Source organism: Anas acuta, chromosome 9 (genome assembly GCF_963932015.1).
Source record: "Anas acuta chromosome 9, bAnaAcu1.1, whole genome shotgun sequence".
Lineage (NCBI taxonomy): Eukaryota > Metazoa > Chordata > Aves > Anseriformes > Anatidae > Anas > Anas acuta.
In genome coordinates this window covers 21221308-21242856 of record NC_088987.1, presented here as the reverse complement: position 1 = coordinate 21242856, position 21549 = coordinate 21221308, and the positions used below count along the sequence as shown (strand labels likewise).

The 21549-nt window shown below is 43.0% G+C and overlaps 1 protein-coding gene across 13 annotated transcripts in view; it reads left to right on the top strand.

Moving 5' to 3' along the window:
* PAX3 (paired box 3) overlaps positions 1-21549 on the top strand; it is a 77086-nt gene that overhangs the window by 14800 nt on the left and 40737 nt on the right. The gene's annotated exons all lie outside the window — the stretch shown is intronic.

The following is a 21549-nucleotide window of genomic DNA, read 5'->3' as shown; positions in this document are numbered from 1 at the left end:
GCAATCTCGGGCTGTTTTCTTTGCTAGAACTGGGTGTTGCTATTGCAGTCGCTAGAAGCATGTAACTGCTAGATGGCTGCTTAAAACATTTTATTTTTTTTAAATGGATGTTTTACTAGTGCCTTTTTTAATATAGAAATATAGATTGTGCAGAAAAGGAGACAAAATCAACAAAAGTATGTTTAAAACATGTATATTGTTTGTATTTATTGTTTGTAATTTATTGTTTATAGTTTAGAACTATAAACTTTCAAAATCTTCCTGGAGAAGAAATATACTTCTCAGTAGTGGCTTTTTGTGTTACACAGACTGGTTAAAGATGGACTGTTTTCGTTTGATTTTCATCTCTCTTTTTTCTTTTTTAATGAAATCTGTACTATTTTTTATAACAATTCTTCCTGACAGAGAGCAATAGCCTAGTGACTAAGATAGGGAGCTCAGAGCCAAAAACTGAGGAGCTGGTTCCAGTTGATAGACTGGCTTGAACTTGTCAACAGGTCTTAAAAAAGAAAAGTTTTCAGATGTGCAACTGCAGTACAACTTTCACACTAAGGCGAGACCTGACTTTGGGAACTACTAATACAAAAACCGTTGTTACTAGTTGCTAGAGTTTCAAGCAAAGTGGCATTGCTGCAGTCAATTTTTATTTTTATCTTTTTTAACAATAAAGTTGTGGGGTTTGTTTTCTAACACCACAGAATTCTTCTATTTAATAGTGTCAATATGAGATTTCACATAAACATCCAAAGAGATACTGAAGTCAATAGCAAGACATGCATTATCCTTAGGGTAAGATCCAAATTTTGTTAAACTATTTGAGTTTTCTTTATTTTTTTTCCCCCTCTGTCTTCCTTGAGGGTGTGTGTGTTATTTTTTTGAGGAAACTGGGGAATTCTGGCATTCCTGGGCATGGGAGGGGAATACTGATTAGAGCCAGGCAAAGCAGGCAGGTGCTGAGCATGTTCCTCGCTTAACCCCCAGCCCTGACCCAGTGCACAGACCCTGCGAACAGCAGTGAGCTGCCAGATGCTGGAGATGTTTTCGGTGAGACTGATTGCTTGCCAGGTCTCGTCCAAAGCCAGCGAGCTCCTACAGTGGTTGTATTTCATGTTTAAAGCTGGGCTGGGTAAGTGACTGGAGACTATACTGGGGAAAAATGCAGTATTTCTGAGGATGGGAACTGGCTGTTCTGCTGCGAGCTGCTGTGCGTCTGCGGTATCCGTTTGCAAAGAGTAGTGCAAAAAGCTAACTAGCAGAGTAGATTGCCTGAGGGGGAAAAAGGCTGTCTATTTTTTAATGAACAAAAAGATTTTATGGTTTAGAAACAGTATAGCCTAAAGAGAGGTGTGTTTAAAAGTTGGACTCGCAAGCTTTTGTCTGGAGAATAATGCACTTGGTGTAAAGAGCAGCACAATGGCAGTCTTTTCTTCCAGTTATGTATGGGCGAGCATCAGTCAGCCAAGGAAGAACTTCAAAGGCCAAAGGAAAAACTCTCTAGGCTCTTTCTTTCCTGACAGGTCTTTCTTGAGGTAAGATGGGGAGAGCTGTTCATGCCAGGAGCCAGCTCTCCCTGCAGAGGAGGCAGTGGATAATGCGCAAACTGATGCGCCCAGGCTGAACCACCTCTGTCCCCAGCAGAGTCGATGCACCTTTTTGGAAGCTGCTACACTGTCCTGTCTCAAGGCTTTCATTGCTTATTCATGAAGAGACTCAGAAATTCCACCTCTGCCTTGCTGGGAAGATATGGGGCTGGGTGTGTGGGGAAGCTGTTTGCTAGATGTACTCCCGTGGAGGGTGATCCAAATCTCTGCTCCATAAAGTGCTCATTTCATATGCTGTAAAGTGCCTTTCAGCTGGGAGAATTACCCCAATGCATTTTAATGTAATTAGTCCGAGATTCTGACTGCTGTACATTAAAATAGCCACTGAACTTTGTGGCTGTGTGTTGCAAAGCCTCAGGGTTTCTAGCGGGGTTGCTTGTGTGATGGGAAGAAGAAACTCTAAATTTAAACATCCAGAGAAAGGTCTTCAGCATGACCTTACACCATCGTTTGGTTTGGAGAATTTTGAAAGCTTTTTTTTTTTTTTTTTTACCTGAGAATTTATTTCCATGATGTTAAGTGCAGCAGTCTAGGGTCACTTACCCAGGTTACAAATAGGTCTTGGCAGCAATTTAGCGTTACCTGCAGGGGTGTGGTTTGGAGGCGTGCAAAACAAATATACTGCCACTTCGTAGCAGTGCCTGGCATGTCCTTGGCACAGAAGAGAAACAAGAGGATGCCTACCAGGAGGCAGATACTGTGGTTTCCCAGGACTGAAGTAGAGGAGCTGTCCCAGCAAGCACTTAACAGCCAGCTGGACACCACGGGCTGACTGCTGCTGGGCGGGAGCCTGCCCACCTTCTGGGCAGTGGGGAGGGACAGTCACCTTCTGGTGAAAAAAGAAAAAAAAACATTGCAGCATCTTAGCTCTAATACTTGGCAAATACTGCCCCGCCCCTGAGTGTGGCATGTACCACGATGGAGCAAACCCAAAGGACGGGAGGGCCCCTCACAGAGCGAGTAGTATTTTATTTTAGCATCAAACGAGGTTGCAGTGTGCTGTCCTCGTTAAGCATGTCTGCTAGCACGCATTGGTGCTTTGGTGGTGGTAGGTGCACAGGCTCTGAGCTCCTGTCCTGACAGTCCTGCTGAGCCAGGTGCAGCCTCCCTGCCCTTCCACGGAGTCCTCCTGCGCTCAGCTCTGTGCTCAGCACGGGAGAGGAGCCGGGCGTTAGGAACGAGCTGCCAGCGCTGTGCTTCACAAAGCTTCGTATGATGTTTGTGCTGAGGGCTTCAGAAATGGAAAACAAAACTTCTAGATGGTGTGGGAGATACCTTTTGCGTGCTTTCACTTAGCTCAAGCCTGTCAAACATGCTTGGGCATCCTCGGTATCACTCAGGATATTTGAAGGAAACTGGGTTTTCTCAGGTTTAGGTTGAAAGCGAGCGGCTTGCAGCTGCAGCGATGTTTGCTGTGTGTGCAGTGTGCTTCTTGTGGATGGATTTGTGGGCTGCTTTGAAGCTGTCGGCAGAAGGTAGTTGAGAAAAGCTGGCGTGTTGTTGATTTGCTTAAATTTGCTACTTTTCAATTAAAATTCTCAAGAAAAACCTCTGTAAGAGAAGATGGGTAACCACTGCGTTGATGGTTTTAGGTAAGTTCAGCTTCATTGCTGTGAGGCTCTAAGTCAGCAAAGCAAACGAGGGTATTTGTATTCAGCAAGGAGCACAGAACAAAGGTAGATGCAGTTGTGGAAAATAACCATCTGAATGGGAGTGATTTTGTAATAAATGTTAAAAGCATGGTGCTATTCTTTTTTATTTTTTGTTGTATTGAAAGGATAATATAATGGCATCTAAATCTCTGAAAATCACGTCTGTGAACAATCAATTACAGTTAATTTTATCTTCCATTTTGGAAAAAGAGTGAAAGAATAAATAGGGATTAGAGCTAAAAAATGGGGCAGCAGGCTTGGATTTGGTACAGCATTGTCAATGGGATTTTAGTTTTTCAGAAGTAAAGGAAAGAAGAGTATCTTGGATTCTGGTTCTGTTCTGGGCTGGCAGCCTTTGTAGTGGGGATTGGGTGATAGTGGCTTTTATTTGCTGGGTTTTGCATCAGCTGTACAGAGCTTAGAACTGTAGACTTCAAAAATGTTCCATGTAAGTAGGACCCAAGTTATTTTTCCAGCTCTTGCTATTTGAATATAACATTTCTGAACACGATCGTGCCTCTATTATGTATGTATCCAAAGTACTTATTTTTATAAAATGGCCTTTGACATCCCTGGTAGGAAAATACTAATTGAATAGGATGAAAACACCCACATTTTTCTTCCGAATGTAAATCACTGGCAGCTTGCCAGAAAATGAGGTAGCGAAAAGTTCAGGACCAGGAGAGATTCTTATGTTGCTGCTGCTCATCAGATGCTCATTGCTCGTGGAGTAGGTGCCACAAGCGCCTGTGGGATGCACCTTTGCACCTATCAAAATGGAATAAAAACCCTGAAAATGTCAGACAAATTCATGTTGTCCAAGTACCCAGGACTTTATCTGTCTCTGTTTTGGTTTAACTGGAGAGAGAGCTGTGTGAGGAGCTCAGCAGCAGGGTCAGTGTACTTAGATTCAGCCCCTGCCACCTCCTTTTTCCTGTCTGTTTCTGTACATTACCAATTTTGATTTTAATAAGAGAACTGCTTTAATTTACCCTCATAGGTTCTGACAGGTTACAAAGAGGAAAGCAGGATAATTTGAGATACTGACTGAACCTTACTGATCTTGTGAAATAATAATGGACTGAGGCATTGCACATATCTGCTTCCACACAGATGTTCAGGTTAACTGGCAGGAGCAAATGCCATAATACGGAGTATGTTTTAAAACCAGATTCAGGTGTTAATGCTGCTGGCATCAAATCAGAGCTGTTCCTTTACTGAAACCCCTTGATTTCCAGTGGTGTAGCTGAGATCCCAATCTGGCCATGCAGACAGTTCTGTCCAGCGTGAATAACTGAGGGCTCTTTCTGGCTCTACTGCCAGGAATAGGAGTCTGTCTTAAGCTTTAGATATTTTTTTTTTCTACATTTTTTTTTTTCCCTCTGTGAATATTGGTTGATGTTTATGGAAGATCTTTAAAACAATATATATAATGAAATAGAATAAAGGTATGGAATTTAGAATACATGTGTTTCAGGCAAACTCTGAAAGATTTCTGGACACTTTCAATACATTTTTGTTGTAAGGCAGCAAAGCACACTTTAGCCTGATGAATGTGTTGATCTGTTCGTCAGTCCCTTGAATGCGCTGGTAACAAATCCTACAGACCGTGGAGTGATGCTCGGTACCTTCTGCTCCCTGGGTGTCACACATGTCATACACACGTGTACAGAAGTACGGACACGGAGGCTGGAGCTAGGGCAGAGCTGAGTCTGACCAGGCACCGTGCTGGTGCAGCCAGAGGAAAAAACATGTCCTTGTTCTGAGGGGTGCGTTCGTAACCTCTTCAGCAAAGCTGTAGCTGCTTCTATTAGTTAGCAAAAGGATGCAAATGGAGGATTTCATGTATATTTTAAGAAAAGTTCCTTTTGCTGCTCAGAGGACTTGCTGTCAACACCCATTAAGGTCTCCAAATTACAGAGGAAAAAGAACCAAGTTTCAAACAAAACCCAACCCTATGCATATGCTCTGCATGATGGATAATTTAGTAAACTAGGCTATATCCTCTAAGACACTTTTCTGGCTCCACTCCATGCAAACACTGTTAATAGCCTTTGAAATATTTTGTGCTATTGTCTTCCTAAATACTATTTGGAGATTGTGCTGATCAGGAAATCTCAGCTCAGTTTTCTGTTCGGAAGATGCAGATTCATTGAGAATGAAACTGTCAGATCACAGTAATTATGGCAACGTTTTGTTCAGGAGAAAATGAAAGGAAGAGTTCAGTCTACATAAAATCACTTATTTCAACTTTTTTTACGGAGCTAAATATTTTTATTCGTTAACTTTGTAATTTTTTGACTCTTACACCTAGCAAGCAAAGATTAAAGCATGATTTCTTTTCCTCTTTTGCTGCTGCTTTTGAGACAAAGTGAAAGTATTCAGAAAGAATTTTCCCCTAGAGGTTTTCTGTTACTGAGGCATATTCGGATCCCTGTTCTGAACCAGAAGGAAAACAAATGTAGAGATACCTGACTTCTTTGGGGACCTGAATTTCTCACTCCAAAAAACGTCCTGCAGAGGACTGACTGTGAAGAAAATGTCAAAAACGGTATTTTCATTTTCTTCTTTCAGACTGGCTTGCAGACCAGTCAGTCCAGCAGGGAAGTTGGCTGCTTCTCCTAGAATGAAGTGAAGAAGCAATTCCTGTTGCTGCTGTCTGCGTGCCTTGTGCATGCAGCGCCCGAAAGCTCCGCGGCTGCTCACAGGGCTGCGGCGCTGGCTGGCGTCCCCCGCTGGGTCAGGCCCTGGACGTAAAGCTTGCTACGGCAAACAATAAAAGTGCTCATTTTTTGCTGCAGCAGTGTATTTTCCCCACCTGTGAAGCGTTAGTAGTGGATAAATGTACTCTGTCACTTCGCATTGGATCACTTGCCTTTTCAAGCTACATCTTTAGGGCTTTCCCAGTCTGCTCCGCAGCCTCTCCGTTAACTTGGAGTCCTAGGAGCTGTTCGGAGCTAGCAGACAGCACGGCACAAAGCAGCTGATTGCAACCGAGCAATGGTTTGGGATGAAGGCATGCATATTAATTCTTCTGGAGCTGCTTGACGTATGAACTGAGTTTGATCAGGGGCTGTTTCTTTCCCTCTCCGTTAGGCATCCCTTCGTTTTTCCCTGCTTTTGTCCGCTTGGCATGCAGCTTCTTTGCAGGGGCAGTTGGCACGTCCTTCTGCTGACTGAACAGCTCCCACCCAACCTATAACCCGATTTTTAATTGCAAATTTTCCCTGCGCTGTTTCAAACGGAGGAAGAAATGGTTGCAGGCAGGAGAGGTGTGGGTGGGAAGCTGCGGGGCTGGCGGCGTTGGGTGTTGGGGAGGAGGAGGCTTTGGGGGCAGAGCGGTGTGACGGTGTGGATCCTGCTCCACCACGGGCTCTGCCGTGAGGTTATGCACGGTGTCACCGAAGTTTAAGCACACGTCGAGAAAATGGCTCTGTTTATTAACTCCAGTGATGGGTGCTGTCAGTCTCCGGCGGGGGGCGGGTGGGACGGAAAGGAAGGTGTAACTTTAAGCACACACTGATTTGTTCTTATTACATAACAAAAGTCTATTTCTTTATCATGTTATCATTCAGTTAATAAAAATTAGCTACAATAACAGCACCAACTTAGAAACCCCTCAAAGTCCAGGGGATTTTCTTTCACAATGAACATGAATACTGTTCAGAAATACAAACAGTCAAAGGATAACTTTAGGTCTGAAAGAGAAACCTGGCAAGGGTAATTGAATAAGCCTGGATCTCCTGAATATGTCATGGTGAGTGCAGTCAACATGTCATAATTAGGTTTATTGAGGGCCATTCCAACAATCTGCTTCTATTCTTCCTGCCTTATTGTCCACAGCTAGGCAAATAGCCAGGGGACAAAAGGAATCAAGTGCTGACAAAACATGAAAGAGGAAAAAGATTTAGCTGCTTTTATCAAAGAAACTGAGAAGGACTTTGTGTAAATAAAGTAAGTAACTGGCCATCCTGCATTTAGGCAATGCCGTTTTCATTAGAATTAATTCTTGACATATTGGAAGGGTTCCAAGGGAAGGATTTCTACTTCTGACAAGTTTAATTTGTAAATTAAAAACAGTTGGTTAAACATGAGCCGCCATCAACAAAACTTAACTGAAGCCATACATGGTCAAGTCCTAAGCAGGTGAAAAAGAGAATTACTTTGAAAACAAAGTATTCCCCAAAATTATGCAAATTCTTATTACTTCATAACAAATGTTTTCTATTGAGACCTTCGGCAGGGTTGTTGTTTGGAAACTTTGTTAGCATCCTATTTATTTTCCTCTTTAAAATTCTGTCAGTTTGCACAGTAATCACTGCTTGTTCTTTACGGTGTTTCAGAAAAAGTGATGTTGAGGCTTTGACATCTTCTGGGGACTGAAGGAAGGTTTTTTTTTTTTTTTAAAAAAAAAAATGTGGGACTCAAGTCAAATGCCTGCCCTTTAAGGGGTTCTGGGATAGAAAAGTGTAGAACAGTGTTGCAGGTGGGTCCCTCCTGCTTCTCCACTAGCTTTTGACAAGATGGTGAAGTTTCATTTGATCACCCATCAGCCAGCGATGAATTTTTGGCAATTTGGAACCTATGTTTTAGTTAAGATCAAGTAAATGCTGTTGCCCTGGGCTGGGAGATGCTTGCAGAGCAGCAGAATTGGGCCCTCTAGGCTGTGTGTGTAGGGTAGATTACAAAACAGTGTGCGCTTTGGGGTCAGAGCAAAGCTCTCTTAAAGAATTAACATATGGTCCCATTTTCATTCTCTTGTATTGCTCCTAACTTTCCTTGAAGATGGTTGTGTTGTACATGTGACAACTAGAAGTCCCTTTTCTGAAACTGTTTGGGGAGTTTGTTTTTTTGATAAGTTTGTCACTGAACATCTATAGACCAAAACCTCTTGAATTCTTTCCTTAATTTGGATTTAAGATTAAGCAGATCTACCGTGAAACTTTTTTTGGGGGAAAAAAAAAAAGAGGATTTTTTTTTTAAAAAACTCTCATTAAATCACTTCTTGACAACTTTGGAATGTCTAGAAATTAAATAGCTTTCTCGGATGTGATATGCTCATGAAGCTGGCCAAACAGCAATACTGTTTGCTTTGGAAACTCTGCACTGAGTGTGGTATAAGGAAGGTGTCGATACAGTCCAACCTCTGGGCTTTGGGGTTAGTCACCAAGATGGCTAGGAGATCACTGTTGGTGTAGCAAAGATCGGGTTTATCAGGTTTGGGACTCTATTTCTGCAGGTGGTCCCCAGATGGCAGGGAACACTCTTCTTCCAGGTTTTTGTGGGATGCTTTCACTCCAATTCTGGAATATAAGATTAGAAGGTGGCTATTAAGGACTAAAGTCTCTATTTTGATTCATTTGCTCCTCATATGTATTTTTTTTTCTCCTCCTTATTTTGTTTAGTGGTAATAATTGCACAAAACCACTGGCAGTATTGAATTTGTTTGTACAGCATTAACTACTGAAGCTGCAGATAATAGAAGAAGCTGGATAATGGGAATTTGAAGCCTGATGACTATGCTATTTAGATGACAACCAAAACCAGAAATAATATTGAAAGGATGACAAAAATTAGAGAATAGTTGAATCCAGTTATCACAAAATGATATTATTTGTCACAAAAACTTCCAGGAGAATATTGTCAAGAGCATGTGCCCCGGGCAGTACTGGATGGAGAGCTAACTAATTAAAGGGGTGTAGGGATGGCCACATTTATGTCCTTGGCGGGTGTGAACTGGCTCATATCCATGAATGGTGCTGGTTTGCTTTATATCATGAGGAATTTATGTAACATAAAAAAAATCCATTTGCTTATGTTTTAAATTTAATGGTGGTTCCTGATAATTCAATAATGACAATAAAGAGTTCTTATGGTTCATGAAATGTAGTGACTTAGCTATTTGTACGGTAACGAATATGTAAGATGGCTTTACTAATATTTTTCTGTTTTACTTGCCAGTTAGGTTATTCTAGAACAGCTGTTGCTGTAACACTGAATGTCCTATGTACTGATAGGAGCTGAAGTGACAGATCAGACAAAATGAGGAGTTAATTTAATAGTATTTTTTTCATGCATCAGGGTAAAACAGTGTTACCTAAATGATGAAAATCCTCTAAACTATTTTGTTTATTTTATTAGGTTGATTCTTAGCATATTCCAATGGTGAAGTCTAGCTGTCTTTGGTGACATGTGCAGTAACTCCTGGTCTAGCTTTGCATCTCATTTGCATAATACTTTACAGTCAGGGATTAAAATTTAGATATTTTACTGCATTTCTAGACTGTGTGCGAAGTAATAAGAGTAATTTGTATTGAAGTAGTTCTCTACAAACTGAACGCCATTGTACCCCTGGTCGAGAGAGGATAGTCCCTGCGTATGGTGGTTATTTAAAGAACGTAATAATTGTGGCATTGGTGCGTGGGTAGATGTTTGGCTTGCATTAGTTTTGACTTGATGTGTGCCAAAAAGTAGGATCTCAGCTCCTGCGGTGACTGAGCGGTGTCCACCTCACGGCTCCGAGTGGCCGTGGGGTCCCTGCTGGAGCTGGAGCTGGGCTGTGCCAGGCTCAGGGCCCTGGTGTCTGTATCTGAGCCCCAGCTGGGGGTGCTCGTCCACACCCTCTGCTCCGTGCCCTGAAGCACTGCTTTGCTTTTTCAAGCCCTGAACTTTCACGTCAATCCACAGCGTGATGTGCTGTCCCTGCAGCCTTGCTCTTCAATGCACTGTGTGCGCACACCTGGGAAATATTCTTCCTCTTTATACACCACCTCCTCTCATGTATTTCTGAGCATCATGTGGTGAAGCTTTGCTTCCAATGTGATGCCAGGGCTGGCATTGCAGAGGAGTCAGATGTTTTGTGGTTTCTAGACGAGGAATTCAAACAGTGCAGTATGTCTTTCATTAGCAGTTATAGTGTAATCTAGCCCAACAAACAGAAATGTCTGTGAACATACAAAGGACAATGAAATTAATAATTTGAAATACAAGAAATATAATGAGAATAAATTGGCAAATATTTGAAAAGTTTTAGAAAACATAATGCTTCTGAAACAGAAGAGCACGGGGAGTCAGAATGGCACAAACTTGGCATTATTTTGCACCTGCTGAAATAAATGTCAGAGTTAATGCAGATTTCTAGGATCACCACAACTACTGATAAAGTAGGATCCCAACTGGGCTAGTTCAAAAAATCACAGATGAATTTTTCAGTAACACCATTAATTTAGGGTTGTAGCAGTTTTTTAGCAGTTTGCTGGCAGGTTGCTCCACACACGGGCTGTTCTGATAAAAGGAGCCATTTGCCTTTGCTGGTGCTGGCAAGGCAGCTGCCCACACGGCGTGTTCTGCCGCTTCTGCCTCTTCTGCAGCTGGCACCTTCCTGTGCTTCTGGCACCTGCTTTCCATGGCTGTGCTTCTTCCTCTGCTTCACCAGTGAAAGGTGCTTTTCTGTTACCTGAGCTTCCAGCTGGATGTTGAGGGTCAAACTCCTTCATGTTTGGTGGGTAGTGGAGAGCCAGAGCCGGCAGCAGGGGCGGCTGGCTGAGCAAGGCAGGAGCGGGCAGCAGCAGAGGGGTGAGAAATCCCGGGGAGCATCAGCAAGGCGAAGCCTCGTGACAGGTTGCACGCAGGGTTAGGCTTAAGTGTATGCAATATTAATGAGGAAATCCTTTTTTTGAAGGGCCGGGGCTAAAAACGTGGACCGTTTCTCTGGGTGCCTGTACCCCTGCAACCTTCTTAGTTATGGGAGATGGCGGCACAATTCCTGGCGTGAATGCACTTATAAGGCACTTTTACACTGTTACGAGTATGGCTAATCCTCTTTCATGGGGGGATAACTCTACTGCAATAAAACGACCTTGTATTTGTTAAGTAAGTTATTATTTCTGTGCAAAGAGAAGCCTGGGTCTATAAATAATAAGTCAGAATTTATAAAGAGGACACCTGTGAACTTCTTGTTGCTGTATACTTGCATTGTGACTGTAATTGCATTACAATGTACGTTAATGCTGCTCATTTTAATTTTATATTCTTGGTATTTTAAAGAGAAAATAGAAGACTCCATAGGTAGGATTAAGAAGCCGAGAACGTTTCCTTAGTGCAGCTTCATGGGTTTCAAATAAGCAAAACCAGCCAGTCAAGCAAATAAAATCCCCAAGTGCTGAAGTTTTCAAACAAAATATCAGAAACCTTTAGGCAATTAATAAAGCTGAACATTTTAACACAACACCGAATGCATTAGCAAAATGTAAATGAGTAGATAATTTAAATATAAAGTTTTATTCCCCAGGCACTAAAATGCAAACAGCAGAAAAACATGGGGCAGAGTTAACTTCCCGATTCCTTTTTCCTATTGCAAAGGCAGATAGATTCTTTCCTTTTTTATTTTTTTAATGTCTTTTTTTTTTTTTTTTCCTCATTACCTCTGGAAACAACTGCATTGAAACAATGTGTCTTTGGGCTGAGTCTAAGAGTGAAAGTTTAAGTGAAAAAAAAAAAAGTTTTTCTTCTGTGAAAGAGAAGGGAGCCGCGGCTCTGCTGATGGCCTTATTACCACAATAGGGTGCTGGCTGGTTTTTAACACGTTCAGCCATATTAACTTATTTTCTGTCGCCGGGATGTTGTTTTTATTTGTTTACTCTTGTTTGTTTGAACTAATCGCCACTTAAGCAAAAGTCTCCCTGCCTGCCCTGCCTCCTTCGCGGAGCATTTAGCCGTGGTGACCAGTCAGGCATAAAAACGTGCTTATCTGCAAATGAATGGCAGCTCTTTGCTTCATTAAAGCCTCTTTCTCTTTTGGCACTCGCATTGTGACCCTTTGATATTAATTCAAAGGGCAATTAAAGAATGCGGCCCATCTTTGAAGTAAAGCATTCAGGGCAAGGAATGGGATGAACCTGGGACTCTGATGGACTGTGCGCATTCAACGGGCCTTTTCAAGGCAGTTTGAAGTGACTCAAAGAAAATGGGCAGGAGAAGGTCAAAGAGAAAAAAGGGGCTAAAGAAACAGTCTGTATTTGTTCGAAGTATTAGCCAAGCAAACTGCAAATAGCAACAAAATGAAACAGTTAATAGAGCAGCCAGACAGAGGCATGTCAATCACTTAACTTGAACAGCATTGGGCTAACCAAGGCTTCAGTCCACTGTGTTATCTAATTATCTTGGGAAAGCCAGTAGCTGGAAGTAATGGTATTGTATTTCTTTCTGCTTACTGCTCAGAAAAGGTGATAAATACTCACTGCTTCATAATTATTCAGCGTATATACATAAAGAGTGGTGGGTTGGTGGATTGTAGGCAAGCTGCTCGTCGAAAACCAACAAAAAACCCTTCGCGATTAACCTGGGGTGCAGAATGTGTGCATTAGCATGTTTAAAAATCGTGTAAGGGTTTGCATATGTAGCAAACGAAGGCATGCATGGTTTCCTCTGGAACAAACCTTAAAGACAAACACATTTACAAACCTAGGAGAATAGTTTTCTCTTTCCCCCAAATATAGTTTTAAACCACATATAATGTTAAGGGTCAGACTTTAAACCACAATAAACAATGAGATTAAGAGCTGAGACTGCAACTCTCCTTACTTAACATATGCTCTCGTACCTAAGCGCCGTAGCACACATGGTATGAGATTCCTGCCTTATTTTGCCCTAACAGGGTAAATTAAGGACAAAGTTTCAGATTTTCCTTACAATTTTCTTTGTATTGTTGGTTAAATTATCCCCATGGGGCTTAATTTTCCACTGGCCTGAATTTACGCATACAAAACAAATACACTATTTTATTTGCACAAATGGTTGTGCCCATAAACAGGCATATTTTAAGGTCCTGGCATAAGAGAAGATTCCTGAGTTTATCTTCATAGTTGCATTAAATTGTCGTCATTATTGAAACAAGGAAATAATACTGAATTTGCAATGTGAGAGAAGCGGTCTAGTCTTGATCCAGCTGATGCAGAGAACTGTGTAATAACAGACACATGGGAAGAAGTGTGTGGTGAGAACCATCTTGAAATACATACAGTTTTACAACATTACTTAACTACTTGTATCTTTTTTTTTAATGCATAATGGGTTTTACTTGGAAAGAGCGGCCCATTGATTTGTACGGGCAAAATCTGCGGAAAGACTTTGCGTCAGGCGTGAGCTTCCTGCTGTGATCACCTTTGCATAAAAGTAACTTCAGCCACCAGCACAGTGTCCTTCTGTGAAACCCAGCTCCCGTTAATAAGCCCTCGGCTGCGTTACAAGGTTGGGTGGTACTCGCGGATTCATTGGTATAACAGGGTAAGGAATTCGTTGCAAAAAAAAAGCTCTGCACACATGAAATGGACAATATACAATATGACTTAACGCATGTTAAAAAAATACTTCATCAACAGCTGGGAATGGTTTACTGTGGGGGAGAAGGAAGAAATTGTTTTTTGTCGCTGTTGTTGAGAAAACAAAAGCATTGGCATAGTCAATTAAAAATCACTTTTGTTGAGATCTTGCATGCTAAATTTTAACCAGAGGGACTTTTTCCTGGCTACGTTGCACCCTCCTTTGAACTTCAGTCTAACAAATAATCTAGAAGAGTATTCAGTGCGGTTGTGCTTGTATGAAGGGTTCTGCCATCGTACAAGAAGAAATGTCAACTCTTCTTTTATGGTGTCCACTGTATTTTTATTAAAGGAGGAGAAAAGAGGAATTCCTGTGCATGTCAGCCATAGCACAGTTTCAAAGCTACATATTAATAGAAAAAAATGGCATTATATGAACACTTCACTGTCTAAGAATTCCAGCTGGAATAACTGTACAGAACCATTGACCTCTTTCATATTTTGTATGGCTCCCTCCTGGTGTCTATAGGGTTTTATCTACAGTCTATTGAAGTTAAACCTATTAATTGATTTTGTTTGGTTTTGAAAGAGTTTGTACCCAGACCCCTTAGAGGGGAATGTTGCTAGTATTAAAGCCTGATGAGGATAAGGCTTTATGAGGACTGATGTTTATATCAGGAGTGATTAAATATTGCTAAACCAGCTGAGAATAGAGAGGATTTCTAGAAAGGGCAAAAAAGCTCAGCTGATGCAAGCTGCCTTGACTCCTAAATCCAGCAAGGCTTGGACCAAATGAGTGCCATGGCAATCCTGTTCCATGTAGATTGCCACCTGCTCCAGCTTCACTCTCATTTTTGATTTCAAGCTGTTTCTAAATACTATCTAAATTACTTTCTGCTGTAAGGGGAAAATGCTCAGTTCCAACTCCCTAATAGGAGCTGTGTTTGCAAGGAGGGTTCGTGCACGTCCCAGAGGGGCTGTTCATTATGTTGTTTGGTAGCATACCAGCTTAATAGGCTCTGCTGATTTCAAATTTGGAGCGAAGGACTGAAAAAGGAAGCAATAGTTTTCACATTGTGAAAGGAGTGAAGAAAAGAAGGCTGGATGGAATCAGCTGAGCTGGGCTGTAAGGGAATTGTCTCATTATCCAAAGTGTAAAAGCTATTTTAGGGAGGTGCCATCACACCCCTGCGTGCAGTTGTGCCAGGTCCATGCCCAGCACAAAGCCTGCTGATCTCTGGGCCAGCTGTGTGCTGGTGTGGCTGGGGTCAGTCACCGAGCTGAGATGGCCTGCTCTCAACTGAGAGGGAATGTTACTTCATTTCTCAGAGCTGTGGGTTTGACCAAAGCCCAGGTAATTCCATGAGGAATCTGAAGGGAGAGCTTTCTAAGGCAGTTTTGGTCCATTTTTCTATCTTTTCCATGTCATGAGATGAACAAGAGCTGAAGCATTGGAGGAAAAGGGGAGCAAAGGGTCCATTTCTGCTTATCTTCTCCAGGGATCTCCACCAGGGAGCTTTTGCTCTTTCCTGACTTGTGCAGTGGCAGGAGCATGAGGAATATCTCCCCTTTTCTTTTTCTTTCCCCTGCTGGGGCCGGGAGATCAGTTCCTGTGAAAGAGCCCTGTGGCAAGCAGAAACCATTACTGTAAAATCCTGTGGTGTGCGTTCTCTTGTTTGAACATACAAAAACAAACTTGTCGTTTAACTATCCTCTAACTGACTAACACTTCAGTCTTACTCTGAATTTCTCACCTGGCTTTTCCACCACCTTTTGCCCCCAAATGGGGTTTCCTCCACCTGCTGGAGCAAGGAGCGGAACCCGAGTGTGTCCCCTCCAGATGGACTCGTTCCTTTCCCTGGTGTATCCCTGCCCTGAGCTTTCTCCAGTGAAGAGTTACTAGTTGGTCATACGTGTAGATGTTTTTTTTTTTAAGCAGACCTTATTTTTTAACTGCATTTTCTTGGTGCTTTCGGGAAATATTGTTGCTTACCAAGAAAACAGAGCAGCTCTAAGAATATAACATCGTAATTGCTGAGGCTGTACTGCATTTTATGAACAAAAATAAAGGCTAGTTGCTTCGTTTTGCTAAAACCCCTCATTTGCTGTGTCCCAGTGCTCCTTGAGACTGGAGGCCTTTTATTTGATGGTGTTCCTTACCAGACGCTGATTGCTATAATGCTATGTGTGCGACGTACACTTGATACATCATCTAAGCGCTGGAAAGCGTTCGTTCTCTTTGTGCGATCTCTCAGTCCTGATGTAAACCAGGCAGAAGTGCAGCAATTCCTGCCATAATGTAACATGATTCCAGGAATTAGAAATTTCCATCTCGGAATGTACCAGGAAGCGGCAGCGGGGATGGGCTGGCGGCAGGCTCCAGCCCTCTTTTAGCACACCAAGCGTGTGTGTATCTGCTAACAGCGAGGGTACGGCAGGCATGAACGTGCGCATATGTATAATTGCAAAAATAAATATGTGCTTCTTTGCGTCTACACAAAAATTAAATTTCTCCTTTCAAGAAGAGAGTCCAAAAATCTGAAGCCTTGGCTCGAAGCTGGCACTGCCTGCCTGAGCCGAGGGGCCAGATCCTGCTGCTGTGGGAGCTGTTTTGCCACCAACTTTCGTGGCTCCTGGATTGCAGCTGGAGAGTGTTGTGAAGTTACCCAAAAAGAGTTGTGAGGCTGCAGAAATTCACAGATAAATCTGAAAAGCAGTGCACAAAAGGAAGCTTTTTAGAATATATTATTGTTCTTGGGGCGCTTTTTTTGAAGTGTTGAGGCACTTGGGCACTACTGGCAGTCTTACAAAGCTTGAAAACAAAGGATTAAACTCTGAAGGAGTATCTTTAGCTATTTTCTGTAGGTTAGAAAACCACTAAATGAAATAAGCATCTGTTATAACCAAATTCAAATGAGAACAAGTTAAAAAGACAAGAGAAAGGCTTAATAAAACATGACCAAAATTAATTATTACTAGAAAATAAGTATTTTCCACTTGCAAACAATTGACGGGGCTTAGGAATCAAGTCTGGGGTCAAAGGGTCTTGATGGCCAAGTCAAAGGGCACCCAGAGATGTATATTAATGCATGTCAGCTTCTAGATCCTGGAGTCAAGCAGTAGTTCATAAAAGAAACAAGGCATCTTAAGAAGAAGTGTTATTAGCAAACATCAGGTCAAAGTTTATCTTTGGGTCAGTGTGTACTGGAGGGTCACCCATTCACTTGCCAAATGCAGGCCTTATCCGTAAAGCTGCCTCAGTGCAAGGTGTTGAGGGAAAATAGAAATATCTTAAGATTATTAAGATTAAACTGCAGAAACCAGGTAATTTCTCAGAAGGCTTTGCAAGATTGAGACTTACATTGAGGGATCCTTAATGGAGAAAAGGAAAACGGAGAGTGAATTTTAAAATATTTTTGTTTGTTTTGTTTCTACCATTTTTAATCGTAAACTAAACCAGACTTTTGTTTGGAAGTACAGGATTCTCTGCAATGTCTTTGCAGTCTATCCTGAGTCAGAGCCGGTACTCTCGGGGAAAGACGTGGCTTTCTTTTGAAAGAACCCGTGCAGCCAATGTCAGCCCCTTTGATGTGGAGGTATTGTAAATCTTTCCACGTGATTCTTCCTGGAAGCCATGCATTTCCTAAGAAGCGTGTTGACCAGTTCATCCCATTTACAACGCCACCGCTGCCGCTCTGCTTTCTCCTCTTCCCACCGCCTTGGGTGTGGGAACCCCGGCGCCCAGGGCAGCCGCGGCCAGGGGCGCAGCGCGACGCAGCCCGGAGGAATGCTCCCGCTGTGCCGGCGCACACAAAGGCTGCCTGCTCGCTTTGACAAGCCCATGCTGCAGAAAATCCTGGCGATCTTTTGTGCTTCGTGGTGTAGACTCAGTTTAGTTCCACGCTAAGATGCTCCCCCATTGAACCAAGTGGGGGGAAAAAATGTGGAATACGCTTCTTTTAAATACTGTTATTCTGGTGCCTTTAGCAGGCAATTTGCCTGGCTTGCTGAAGAGATCAGTTTGAATGTTGTGACTCTGGTTATGCTCTAAGGGGGAAGAGAAGAGCATAGCTGTAGGAATAAATATGATTGTTTGTTAAACCGCATTATGTTTGCAGTGAATAGCGATTAAAATACAATGTGCAATGGTAACCGGGTGTTTCTGAGAGCCAATGTGACAAGAAGCAATAGAAATGTGATTTTTTTACTTATATAGCGTGAGTGTTGTAGCCCTGGATTGTGCATTTAGTATGTAACGTTGTGCACGGAAAAGTCCTGAGCTCCAAAGACATTGATTAGCCCAGTGGAAAGCCCTGACGTGCTTGTGAAAACAGCAACGTGTTTGCTGCTCTTCAGAGCGGTAGCACCAGAATGGTTCCAGGCTCTTAATGAAGCCTTTTGGTACTTCTTGCTTTTTGGATTTTGTGTCAGTAAAGTATAGGAGGAAAGTCACAAGAAAAAAGCTTGAGCCATAACAGACAAGCTTCAAATTTTATTTTATTTTTTTTTTTAGATGAAGTATGTTTCCTGTCGCGCCCTGGCAGTTGGACAAAGCAGACTTTTCTTGGGAGCACATGATGTCTGCTAGGAGAGGTTTCCTGACTCCGACTGGAATTCCTGGTTAGAAGTAGAGGGAGAATGTGCCTGTCCTCTCTGACATAAATAGGGCAGCTCCCTGCCTTCAGGAGTGCTCCCATGGCCCCAGGGAAAAGCTGTAACTGGACATCCCTGGGTCCTCTCGAGTTCCTCTGCCTTGGCTGTGTGGCTGCCATCTGTTGGGCATCGGGGCGTTCGCCTGCAGTGTGGGGGAGTCAAGCTCAGATGCTTGGGTTTGGGGGAGAGGAATGTAGACTGTTTGCTTGTTTGTTTTTTGGTGGTAGTGGGGAGCTGGGTTGGGTTTTGTTCCGTTTGTTTCTAAGCACCCGTTGGATCTTTCTGAGAGTGGGAATGGAGAAGGAGCTACTGCGGGGCAGGCAAGTGCTCATCCCCGCTCTCAGACCATCCAGCGCACAGTCGGTCTCTGCTCCAAGCCATCCTGAATGGCTGCCACGGCCACGTGCCTGTCCCTCCGCAGAGAGATGCTTCCCTCTTTCCATTTTTCGTGAAAGGCTTTAACAAGATTTTATTTTTCCGCTAGCATGGGATGGGGGAGGAAGGGGGGAGAAAGCTTGGAAGGAGAAATGTGAAACGAGGAGAAGGGGAAATATTCCTGTCCTCACCAAGCTGCAACCATGGTCTGAAAGCATGAAATGACATGAATTAGAAACATACCCAAATGACAGAGCAGCCGAACCTTTGCTGGTATAATCTGTCATGGCTCCACTGAAGTTAATTTGAAAGTCTGTCTGTTCCTAAATAGGTGCAAAGGCCTTCCAATGAGTTGTGTGTTACCATAGGAAATCATATTAAAGGGAATGGCATTTTAGGAGTCTGTAAGTCTTCACTTTTAATGGTAGCTGCACTGAGTTTGATATAAACACTCAAAAGAACTTGCAGGATTGTCTTTAACTTTGTTTGTGAGAATAGCCATGCTGCTAAACTGAGTTTAAGCCTTGTAAAATAGTTTGCACTAGAGCTGGGTCCTGACGGAGCTCTGCTGATTGCTGGTGGTGGAGAGCTCAGCCCAACTTTTGGAAAAAAAAAAAAAAAAAAAAAGCTGCAGGTGGGGCGCAGCATTCAAGAGGCCAGTTTGGGGTGGGAGGGTGTTCAGCGTGTTGGTGGACTCGAAGGCTGAGGAGGAGGAGGGTGGGAAACTTGGTTCCTTCAGGCACTCAGAAGGATCAAATGTGCTTCTAATTCTCTCTCCCTACGTGTTGCAATAACAAACTAAGCCCTGGGATTTATCAGAAAAGAGCTAGGACCTTATCTTGCTCCTAATGAAGCCAATGGCAACATTAGTTTACTGCAAGATGATGCCCACTAATGTAATAAACAATTACTTTAAAAGAGGAAAACAACTGAATGCCAATTAAGACAAGCATCAGAATGACAGTGTTCCATTTTTCCACTGTACAGAGAATAATTTATGGCCAAAGGATTACTTTTGAAATTGTTTTGAATTCTGCCCTTTAACTTATTAAATGAATCCTTCTTAGGAACTTGATTGCTAATTCACTTTAATTTAAAAAAGCCCCACTGTCTTCTTTGGATGTAGGCAGAGCCCTCAGGGGTCTATAAAACTGTCAATATGGCTGTTAATTTGGGTTTTCTTTTTTCCTTATGGCTGCAAGCTTAATTGTAAGAGCTGGGAAGATGCCATGGTTTTGGTTTGCACAGGCTCAAACAGTGTCTTATGGGTTTCAGAGCCCTCCACAAGTCATGGGGACCCTCCTGCTGCTGCTGCCACCATGTCAAGTTGGAAAAGCTGCAAAAATTTGGGGAGGAGCAGGGGGTTGCTGGTCCCACCTGGTTTTCATGCTGGAATTGGAGGTGGACAAGAACGAAGTGCCTTAGTCCAAACATCCCTCAGCTTTGGGTGGGTCTGGATCCAGATCAGAATCTGAACTTTTTGTGCCTCAGGCTCATCTCTAATTGAAGCCATACAAAACCACACATTTCACATGACTTTGATGCAAAACCATAAATAGGCCCATTTTTTATTCAAAACAAAGTCCAGGCTTGCTTAAAAAGATCACAAGCCTTCTGCTGAACCTTGATGGTCCCAGGTTGTAATGAAAATTCAAGTCTTAAACGTAATAGAGTTCCTGGAGGGAAAGATGCTTCTTTTTGTCACGGTAAATGTGACTGCTCTGAGACGGTCAATGGTGCCCACTCACTGCAAGTTATCTCAGAAGATGGTCCAGACTCTTCCTCACACAGGCCCTGACTCAAGTTATTTTTCTTGTTTTAGATTCTGATCAAAATTTCCAATGGTGCAATAATAGCATGAAGATTTTAGCAATGTAAATTTGCTGCTTCAGCAGAATAACGCGATGGTTAGCAACTCTAATGGCAGATGGAAGCTTTTCTTTGGAGATCACGACCTGAGCTCTTGCTGTGAAGTTATTCACTCCACATATTGGCTAACCTGTCTGTATACGATGATGTAAGTTAGACTCAAGTGAACATCGACCAGAGCATAGGCTGGGTCAAAGTTTGTTTGAAGGGTACTATTTGGTAACTGCCTTTAGACCAGGATTTGGAAAATCTAACGCGAATAAAGCACTTGTCACTGAAAACCTCAGAAACATTTCCAGGGCATCTGTTGCTGGGCCATTTATTGTCGTTTTTATTGCTGTGGTAAGCAGGAGCCCTACTCACGGCCTGCTGCTGTGCTGGGAGCTGAACAAGGCGGAAAGGCCCTGCTGGTGTAGGCACACGGTGCTCCACAAGTGCTTAGACTTCAAAGCAGGGGTGGAGGCTCCTGAGCTCTGATCGGAGCGGGCTCAGCCTGCTGGTACCCGTGCTGCAGCACAGACGTTTCTAAGCTGTGGCAGCAACAAAGGCTCCGTTTGATCCTATCAAATTAAATGTCTGTCCTGACGGTGAGCGCTTTTGGCCTCTGCTGTGAGCCCAAAGATGCATTATATGCTACCAGGGGCAGAAACACTGATCCCCTGGCCAACAGTGGGTGAATGCAAAATGTCTTCATATGCAGACCTCGCAGGATAGCGCTCCTGCACTTGTGGTTTGTGCTCCCTGTCGGCAGCATTAAACCTGGGGCCCTGCATCTTGTTCCCCTGCTTATCTAATAATAAAAAGGAAGCCACTTAGAAAAGCTGCAAAAAGCTCATGCTGTAGTTGGTCTGGTTTCCTTTGCAGACGCAGGAGGCTGGCTTGTTCTGTTCTGTCTCTTCCCCACTGTGCAGAGTTTGCTCTGGCAGGCTCCCCCTGCACATTGGTGGCATCTGTCAGCCCCCATCGCCGGGCTCTGTCTGGCCATATTGCAGGCCAAGGTTTGACTTCCTAATCTGCATTTAACGCTTTGATGTGGCTCTCAGCAGGGCTTGACCAAAGCAGGCAGAGAATTGCATCTCG